Genomic DNA, 11,104 nt, shown 5'->3' on the forward strand with positions numbered 1-11,104 from the left:
GAGAAGGCCCAGATCCCAGTCAAGTCAGGCCTTCCAACCCCTTCCCCTCAGCAGTACCAGAAGTGCCCCGCCCCCCAGTCTTGGATTCACAGAGCATGAACAGTGCACATCAATGGATAATGTGATCGAGATGCTACCTTCAAACCCTGTAACTCTAAAAATCCATACAATAGTATTATTTGGGAATTTGTTTAAAAAATTACTACTTTATTTAACAAGTAGCTTAGCTTTTAAAATTCTGCTTCTAAAGTGACAATTCTATAGTTCTAATATTTTTCCTTTTGCTTAAATTTTGGGACATAGCTTGGCTCATGTTATGACATTATCATAAAATCTCTAAAGAAACCATAATTATAAATGTCAGAATTAGGTCGGCGGCCGGCGCAGCCCGACTCAGCTGCTGGGCCCCTGAGGCAGCTCTTGGCTACACTGGCGACATGGCCGACACCCCCAGAGACGCTGGCCTGAAGCAGGCGCCCGCGCCCCGGAACGAGAAGGCCCCCGCGGACTTCGGCTATGTGGGAATTGACTCCATCCTGGAGCAGGTGTGCAGGAAGGCCATGAAGCAGGGCTTCGAGTTCAACATCATGGTGGTCAGGCAGAGTGGCTTGGGGAAGTCCACCTTGATCAATACCCTCTTCAAGTCCAAAATTAGCAGGAAGTCGGTGCAGCCCACCTTGGAGGAACGCATCCCCAAGACCGTTGAGATCAAGTTCATCACGCATGATATTGAAGAGAAGGGCGTCCGCATGAAGCTGACGGCCATTGACACACCAGGGTTCGGGGACCACATCAACAATGAGAACTGCTGGCAGCCGATCATGAAGTTCATCAACTACCAGTACGAGAAATACCTGCAGGAGGAGGTCAACATCAACCAGAAGAAGCGCATCCCTGACACGCGCGTCCACTGCTGCCTGTACTTTATCCCTGCCACCGGCCACTCCCTCAGGCCCCTGGACATCGAGTTTATGAAGCGCCTCAGCAAAGTAGCGAACATTGTTCCTGTCATCGCCAAGGCCGACACGCTGACCCTGGAGGAGAGGGTCTACTTCAAACAGCGGATCACCGCAGACCTGCTGTCCAACGGCATTGACGTGTACCCCCAGAAGGAGTTTGACGAGGACTCGGAGGACCGGCTGGTGAATGAGAAGTTCCGAAAGATGATCCCGTTCGCCGTGGTGGGCAGTGACCATGAGTACCAAGTGAATGGGAAGAGGATCCTTGGACGGAAAACCAAATGGGGCACCATCGAAGTTGAGAACACCACCCACTGTGAGTTTGCCTACCTTCGGGACCTCCTTATCAGGACGCACATGCAGAACATCAAGGACATCACCAGCAGCATCCACTTCGAAGCGTACCGGGTGAAGCGTCTGCACGAAGGCAGCCATGCCATGTCCAACGGCGTCGAGGAGAAGGGGCCCGAAGCCCAGGAGATGTAGACCCACCCTGTCCCCCAGTCCTTTCCAGCACCACCCCCAGGCCTGCACACATGCCCCATTTTATTTTATATAATTTTCTCCACCTGTCATCGTTCTCTGCCCCTTTACACACCGCCAAGTAACAAGATCACGTGTGCCCTCTTGGGGGGAGAAAATGCCAGAATTAACCAGAGGAACAGATCCAGTAGGACACATATAAAGATATATTACAGAATATCAGTTTATGCAGTTGTGGGACATGGTTACACAAATCCAAAACCCATAGGGCAGGCAGTCAGGAAGGGAAGATTGCAGGTTACAAGCAAAGTGGAAATCTTCAGACACAGATGATTAAAGTTGCCGCCCATAGCCAGCAGAGGCTCTTAACTAGACAGAGATACAATTCTGGCACTTCTCTACAATACCATCCCCAAAAACTAAAAAAAAAAAAAAAAGAAGAAGAAAGAAAGAAAATTGAGAGAGTGAGAAGATGGGAAAAATCAAGTGGGAAAACGTTAAGATATAAACCTCAACCTAGAACTGACAAAATTTCTAGAACTGTACACAGAAAGGAAAAACTAATATGACTTACTGTTTTCTGTGATGAATCTTTTTTTATTATGACAAGAACACTTAAAGTGAGATCTACCCTCAACAAATTTTCTAGTGTACAATACAGTATTTTTAACTATAGGTACAGTATTATACAGCAGATCTCTAGAACCTCTAGAATCTCTGGAACTGAAACTTTATTCCCATTAAATGGCAACTCTCCATTTCCCACATCCCCAGCCTCTGGTAACCACCAATCTATTCTCATCTTCTGTGAATTTGATTATTTTAGATACCTCATGTAACAGGAGTATTCAATATTTGTCCTATGACTAGCTTATTTCAATGCCCTCAACATTCATCCTTGTTGTCACACATATCAGGATTTCCTTCCTTTTTTAAGCTGAATAATATTCTATTGTACTTATATACTACATTTTCTTTATCCACTCATTTATCATGAACATTTAGATGGTTGATTCCACATTTGGGCTATTTTGAATAATGCTGCAATGAACATGGGAGTGTAAATATCTCTTTAAGATCCTGATTTCAATTCTTTTGGATAAATACAAAAGAGCAAAAGAGGAATTGCTAGATCACGTGGTAGATCTATTTTAATTTTTTGAGGAATCTCCATACTGTTTTCGATAGCAACTGTACTATTTTACATTCCCCCTAACAGTGTTCAAGGATTCCATCTTCCCTAATGCATTATATACATATGTGTATATGTATATAATATATATGTATACATATGTATACACATGTATGTACATATAAAATGTATACATATACATATAATGTGTGTGTGTGTGTGTGTATATATATATATATATATATATATATATATATATATAGCCATCCTAACAGGTGTGAGATGATATCTCATTGTGGTTTAGATTTGAATTTCCCTGATGATTAAGTGATTTTGAGCATCTTTTCATATAACTGTTGGCCCTTTGTACATCTTCTTTGGAGAAATGTCTATTCAAGTTTTTTGCCAGTTTTTAAATCAGGTTATTTGTTTTTTGTTATTGAGTTGTAAGGGTTTCTTATATATTTTGGATATTAACTCCTTATTAGATATATAGTTTGTAAGTATTTTCTCCCATTCCATAGCTTGCCTTTTCACTCTGTTGATTCTTTCCTTTGCTGTGAAGAAACTTTAGTTTACTTGTTTACTTTTGCTTTTGTTGCCTGTGCTTTTGTTGTCATATCCAAGACCAATGTCATGAAGATTTCCTCTATGTAGTCCTCTAAGAGTTTTATAGTATCAAGTCTCATGCTTAAGACTTTAATCCATTTGAGTTGATTTTTGTGTATGGTATAAGATAAGGGCTCAATTTAATCTTTACATATAGATATCCAATTTTCCCAGAACCATTTGTTGAAGGGACTATCCTTTCCCCATTGTATATTCTTAACACACTAGTTGAAGATCAGTTGACTGTATATACATGGGTTTATTTCTAAGCTTTTTATTCTGTTTCATTACTTTATGTCTGTCTTTATGAAGGTATAATATTGGCTTAATTGCTGTAATTTAGTAATATATTCAAAATATATTTTATCAGGAAGTGTGATGTCTTCTTCTAGCTTTGTTCTTTCTTAAGATTGTTTTGGCTATTTGAGATCCTCTGTGGCTCCATATGAATTTTAGAATTTTTTTTATTTCTATAAAAAGTGCCATTAGGATTTTGACAGGGATTGTGAATAAATCAATATGGAAAGTATCCTGGATGAGTCTAAGCTTATTTCCAATTTGGTATATTGAACCCTGGTATGGAACATTTCACAAAATTCCAGAAAAAAACCCAAGGCTTCTCAACAAAGATTACACACACCTCCAGTGGAGAATATTTACACAAATTAAAGGGAAAAAAATGATTGCACACTGTAAGGGTATACTAAGTTCTGAGACAAATAATGTTTATCATCATGTATTTTCTCATTCTGTTATTGACTTTCAAGAATAAACAAAAAAATACTTAGGGAAAAGAGACAAGTCACCTTGGATAGAGAAGCTGTGATGAAAGAACTAGTATCATGCTTGATGACAGATAGTAATGGACAACATCTTCAAAATCTGAAGGGCAAGTATAAATCAAGACTTTTATAAATAGCCAATTCAAAATGCACTGGGAGGATAGGATAAGAAAGAGTAATTCCCTCAAGCAAAAATGAACTCAGAAAACATGGAACTTTTGAATGCTTAAAAAAAAGCAACTGTAGGGGCGCCTGGGTGGCTCAGTCGGTTGAGCGGCTGCCTTCAGCTCAGGTCATGATCCCAGGGTCCTGGGATCAAGGCCCGCATTGGGCTCCCTGCTCAGTGGGGAGCTTGCTTCTCCCTCTCCCACTCCCCTTGCTTGTGTTCCCTCTCTTGCTATCTCTCTCTCTCTCTCTGTCAAATAAATAAATAAAAATCTTTAAAAAAAAAAAGCAACTATATTTAATGGATAATTGTCAATTTGGATGTTTAGCTTTTGAATCCACCACCTATTTTGAAGGAATCACAGATAGGTGAGATCTGTACTGGGTCTCCTCTACACATAAAAGATATATATACATGATATTAGTCATTCCCTTTCCCAATACCCTGACAGTTGGCCTATGGCTAAGATAATCCTATTCAATAGTGAATGTAGTCTCCAGTTCAAGGATATTTAGATATTTTCATGGATTCCAGGGTCAAAGAAAAAATGGTTTTGTAAGGTGATAAATTTCCAAAAGCCTGGAAAAAATATGCAAAAGCAGCAAAGTCCATCATCCTTACAATGTGTATCAAACCATTTCAATGATCAAAGCAGTGTCAAGTATCCAGCTGTCAGATGGTTCAATACTGAGGATACTGGTCATGGCAGCATCTTGTCCATGCCTTGCCTTGCCTTCCTTGATCCCTGCCTGAGTCTACTTCTCTAACAATCCTGTAAATTCTTTGAGATACTCAATATCACTAAAATAAATCCATTCTCTCCTTATGTTTCCCAGTCAGTTTCTATTGTTTGTAAACCAAGAACTCTCAATACTGCAATAATGAAATTCATTAACAAAAACATGAATCAAAATTAATAACTTGAGTTTTGAGAAGCTAGCTATAATTCAACAATTCCTTTAGTTTCAAATTTGTTGATATTTCAAGTTAAATTCAAATGAAATTTAAATATACTTAATTTAATTTTAAAATATATACTAACTATATACCAATACATAGAAATATTACAGTAGTTCCATAAAACAATTTCTATGTATCTTACTCTTTGGCTTTGTATCTCTACTTATCTTTAGAAAGATGTATAGAAGCTTATTCATCTTCTATTTGAAGAGGAAAATTACCCAGAACAGGCCCAGGCCAGCAGGCACCAGAAGATGGAAAGTTATTGGCAATAGCAAGAGATAACCAGAGACCCAGCTGGGAGCAAGAGATAACAAGCCATTTCTGCTTCTGTAGACGGGCTTTCTACCATAAGCTTCTTGCACTGCCCTATCCACTGCCCTAACCGATGTTCCAGCCTAAAGCACCCCCGCCCCAATTTAAACCCACCTACCAGTAGTCAACACAGTCCTTGGAACCTGACCCCCTGCACTGCCCTGTAAAAGCTCTGTAACCCCACTACCCAGGGCCCAGAATTTCAAGGGCAAGCTCGTCTGGGTCCACCCGTATAAAATAAACCCAAGTTCTCCTACTTTTCTGAGTGTCACTTGGTTTCTCGCTGGTCTGATTACTTTTCTGCAACATATTAATGATTATTATTTTGGAGTGTCCAGTTTGAGTTCACTGTAGGAAGATTTTTTTGTACTTTTCTATCTTGCTTGAAATACATAAGGCACAATTGTAACTTTAAATAACTAATAAAATTTTCATTTTAAAAAGAAAGTAAGATTTACACGGCCTAAAGCAAATGATATTTACAAATTCTATTGTTCTCTAAAGGGACTGTCAAGAAAAAGGATTTGTGATTGAATGGCAGCATGCCATAGTGAAAAAGGCACTGAGATCTGGAACTATTCCAGATCCGTGGCTGTGTTTCCTTGAAATATTGATTACTTTCATTGAGCCTTTGTTTTTGTATCTGGCAAATGAAAGAATCTAAGAATTTCTTGGTTCTGACATTTTTTTCAAGTTTATATTTAAAATCCAGTTAGTTAACCTACAGTGTAATATTAGTTTCAGGTGAGAATTTAGTGATTCCTCACTTATATAGCACACCCAGTGCTTATCACAACAAGTGCAGTCCTCAATACCCATCACCCATCTAGCCCATCCCCAACCCACCTCCCCTCCAAGAACCCTCAGTTTGTTCTCTACAGTGAAGAGTCTGTTTCCTGGTTTGGTTCTGTCTTCCCCCCCCCCCCATGTTCATCTGTTTTTTACTTAAATTCCCCATATATGTGAAATCATTTGGTATCTGTCTTTCTCTGACTTATTTCACTTAGCATAACATTCTCTAGCTATATTTACATTGTTGCAAATGGCAAGATTTCATTCTTTTTATGGTTGAGTAATATTCCATTGTGTATATATACCACATCTTTCCAATTCATCTTCTATTTGAAGAGAAAAATTACCAATATGTACAATTTCAATCAGCATTTAATCAAATACTCCAAGAAAAAGAAAATAGATCAATTTGTTTATTTCTTTGCCAAGTTCCTTAGCGTTTTATAGAAACTGTCCTTAACTTAAAAGAAAATGACATTAAACTTAATATAGCACTTAATATGCCAGCATAGCTCAAAGCATTTTACATATATTCATTCATTTAATCTTGACAATATTATCATTTCTTTTTCTTAAATGGGAAAATTGCCCAAGGTCACATAGTTGGTGAGTGGTTGAATCCAAATCTGAACCCAGGCAGCCAGGCTCCTGAACCTCTGTTTGTAGCCACTATGCAGAGCTCTTCTAGGAAGCTACTAGTCTGACTCAGGTCATCACTACTGAGCATTCATTGTGTCAGACACGGATAGGCAAAAGTAGTCAACAACTCGTAATCCCCAATTCCTTTTTCAGGTAACCTGCACGTTGTTCATTTCCTTTTTGGAAGCTTCTCTCTCTCCTTATAGTAAAATAAGCCTTAAAATTTTTAATATTTTAAACTATATTAAGCTACCCTCACTTCACCAACTTCTTTTACAACACCACAAAAACAAAAGCTTTTCATTCATGTCAATGTAATTTGCTTTGCCTCCCTTATATACTATTTGTTTGCTTCTCTATGATGTCCTAGGACCACATCTTCATCATTTCCCTCTCTGTTCTGCTGTATCTTCCAAACTTAAGGAGAATCCAGTGACCATCATCTCTTTAGGAATGGAATCAGGTGGATAGACAGTTTTCATTTAACTCTATGTCTCATTAAAGCCTCCTTTAAATTTGTTTAGGTGCAAGAGTTTATGTATTTGTGTTTGAAAGTGTGTTTGTGTTGTAGGCAGGTGGGTGCAGGAGGGAGGGGGGAAGGAAAGATCTAGTAGTCAGAAATATTATAAATCTTAAATTATTAAAAGATTTTATTCCACTCAATAGCACCTATTAGAATTGACTACTAATATTAAAATCATCCACTCATTTAGCAAATATTTTATGAAGTGCCTAAGTATTTATAAACTTCATATTATGAAATCAAATTTGATTAACTATTAAGAACTTTGAGTTCTCTAAATTAAGGATATATATATATATAACTTCATAATATCCATTTTTAATGGCCCAAGGCTTTTATTCTTGAATATCAGTTTAGCCATAAAGTGCTGATTAAATAATTAAACATTTAATAACTAATTAAAAATCTATGCCTCTGCTTTTATTATAAGCCATTATTGTATTCATAGCCTTATACTGGTTAATATTCACACAACAGTAACATGCCAACCAAAAGTCCTTACTAATCTCGTCAGTGAGTAAAATGTCAATGTGCCTTTGTGAGACCCACTCACTAATTACATCAACTGTTGAAATATCGCTTCATTTCTATTACTTTTTATTCTTCATCTAAAAATAAAATATAAACCTACAATTTTAAGATTAAGTAGTCAGTATTCCTCATATCATTTTCTAGATTCTGAAGAGTACCTTTTGAAAGTTGACTTTTTTAAATTTATAGATTAATTAACGGAAATATTTCCAGATACACTTTTTCTTTAGCCATCACACTCCATGGCATCATTTACCATCTAAAATTATCCCTTGAACTGCTCAAAAGCATTTGATCACTTATTAGTCAAAAAAAAGATAATTTAGGGGGCCTGGGCGGCTCAGATGATTAAGCATCTGCATTTGGCTCAGGTGATAATCCCAGGGTCCTGGGATCGAGCCCCACATCGAGCTCCTGGCTCAGCGGGGAGCCTGCTTCTCCTTCTCACTCTGCCTCTCTCCCTGCTCATGCTCTCTCTCTCTCTCTCTCTCTCTCTGTATCTCTGTGTCTCAAATGAATAAATAAAATCTTTAAAAAAAAGAAGAAGAAGATAATTTGGCTTTTAAATGTATAGATTAAATGGACTGTTTTTAACCATGTACTAGTGGACAAAATTTAGAAGTTGGGAGGAATAGAATATGTCCATATAATTGCAACAGTCTCACCCTCTCTCAGCTAACCTAACAGTTTCAACAGCACGGAGCACCCTTTGGTGAGGCTATCGCTAAAGAAAACTAGTTTGTGTAGAAATAGCAAGTGCCTCAAGTTCAATGACCAGTCACCATCCAAGATCATGTTTGCCTTGTGAATCTGAGACTAGGAATGTGCATGGAAAATCCTGTGCCATTTTATTCCACAGAATATCATTTTGTTGAGTTTACAGAAATTCTGAAGAAAAGGAATTAAAGGCAGATATTTACTTTAAGGGTTCCTGGATGGCGCAGTTGGTTAAGCATCTGACTCTTGGTTCAGCTCAGGTCTGATCTCAGGGTGGTAAGATGGAGCCTCTCATCTGGCTGTGCACTCAGCATGGTGTCTGCTTGAGTCTTTCCCTCTACCTCTGCCCCCCCACCACGTGCTCTCTCTCTCTCTCTCTTTCTCTCTGAAATAAGTAAATCTTTTTTTTGAAGCAGATATTTATTTTAGAGAATTAGAGCTTTTCTTTCTGAATGTGAAAAGAGAGTCTGTAGACCATAAAAGGGAAGATATCAATTTTTAAAAGAATCATAAATGGAATTTAGAAATATCTCAAAAGAAGGAATAACACTAACTCCAAAGCACTATTTTGTCCATTGATTCTAAGAATGTGTTCCATGTAGTTTCGAAGGGATTTTGTGAGAGAAACAAAGTTTTGTGTTTAAATAAATTAGGAAATACTGAATTGAACTAATTTAAATAGATGCCTTTACTACTGGACTGAAAAGATCCTTGAAGATCCTACCTTATGAGTTTCCAAGAGGTACACATTAGCTGATGTAGGTCAGTACACACACAAGACAAGGCAAAATCATCTGACTGATTTGACTGGTAAAGATATGACAAGAAACTTTTAGACTCAGTTTATTATTTACATAGTGAAAGGAAGATTAGCCAAAGGTACCACAGCAAAAAGGATTTGAAATAAAAGCGCCAGATAACTATGGTGAGTTTTGATGGACTCCATTGCTGAGGAGCAAATTCTAGACTGAAACTAAGTGGTTTTATATTCTGCAACTTTAAGGCAAGAGGGCCCCAAACCTCATTAGAACCTGGGAGGTGATAAGAAACTCTCTCTTGATAACCCCTCAGGGAACATAAGCAAGCAAATGGGAGATGACCTTGTAGTAGCTCTTTATTAAGTGTCCAAACCCCTCATGAAGAATCCACATGGCATGTTCAGAATAACTATGGTTCAGGCCCCTGTGGTTTATGTGGGTATGTGCAAGTTCAGCAGGGCCCCATAGAAGAGCTGTCCCTTCACAGCATTGTCCTGACATATTTGATCATGGAACTCTTATTTTTCATAAGAATTAATATTCTTCAGAACAGATATGGGAATGGCTACTGTAGTCTAAGTCTGATTGTTAACTATGTCCAAGATGGTCTTGAGCAGGTAAACTAATGATCTGAGAGGTCTAGGAGAGGCAAAGCTAGAAAGCTTTAAGAAACAGCATCCAACTGTGATGATTAATTTATGCATCAACTTGACTGAACTAAGGGATTCCCAGATGGCTGGTAAAAATTATTTCTGGGTGTGCCTGTGAAGGTATTTCTGGAAGACGAGCATTTGACTGAGGCTTTTGGACTAGACGAACCTACATCGGTGGTTTCCTTGTTCTCCGGCCTTTAGGTAAGAATGAGAACCACACCACTGGCTTTCCTGGCCTCCTGCTTGCAGACAGTGGATTACAGAACTTCTCAGCCTCCATATTGACATAAGCTAATTCCTCACAATACATTTCTTTTACATATATCTTATTGGTGTTGTTTCTCTGGAGAACCCTAATATGCCAACCAAGTTTAGAGAAATGTGAAAACCAGGGGAGAGAGGGTCATAAAAATGAGGGGAACAAGCCACATAGAAGTGAGAAAAAGCTTCAGCCCCCAAGGAGCAGAAGAGTAGAAACCAGAATATTAGCAGAAAGCTTCAAGCAGATGGGTCACATAGGTTACAGATTAGGTTTGAGCAGGAAGCAGAACTCTTCCAAGCTCTACTTACTAAGATGAATGAGGAAGTTCCAACTATACTGCTATGTTATAGTTCAGTTTGAAAATATACTTAAACAGGCATCTGCTTATTTACTAAGAACTCATCTCTCTACCTGATACTCTATGCCTCTCTCCTTACACCATCTTTCAATATTACTGAAATACACATCAATTCCTAAATAGACCAGGCTCTCTAATGTTAATAGGAATTAGTTTATGCTATTACTTACCCTTGAGATGATCTTTCCGTCCACTGCCTCTCCCTCCCCTGCCAAATCCTGTTTTGTTTCAGCCTTTGGCTTAGACGTATATTTGGGAAAACCTTTCAGAACTCACCCCCTTCCGACTTGAGATATCTGATCCAGTCAGGAAGAAGAGGGAGTCTGAAGAAAGCTCCTAATGCACCCTGTGTTTGCTTCATTTAGTACTTATTATACTCACAGATTGGCTTGTATATTTACCAAGCTCTTTCACTAGATTATATTATTGTTTCTTATTTATATTTCTGGCATGGTACATGGTCTC

At 38.3% G+C, this 11,104-nt stretch overlaps 1 pseudogene; it reads left to right on the top strand.

Moving 5' to 3' along the window:
* Positions 1-422: 422 nt before the first annotated feature.
* On the top strand, positions 423-1,586 carry LOC112838038 (septin-9 pseudogene; annotated as a pseudogene).
* The last annotated feature ends 9,518 nt before the right edge of the window (positions 1,587-11,104 follow it).

Source organism: Callorhinus ursinus, unplaced genomic scaffold (assembly GCF_003265705.2).
Source record: "Callorhinus ursinus isolate GAN/ISIS: 27379988/994484 unplaced genomic scaffold, GSC_fseal_2.0 scaffold22, whole genome shotgun sequence".
Classification (NCBI taxonomy): domain Eukaryota; kingdom Metazoa; phylum Chordata; class Mammalia; order Carnivora; family Otariidae; genus Callorhinus; species Callorhinus ursinus.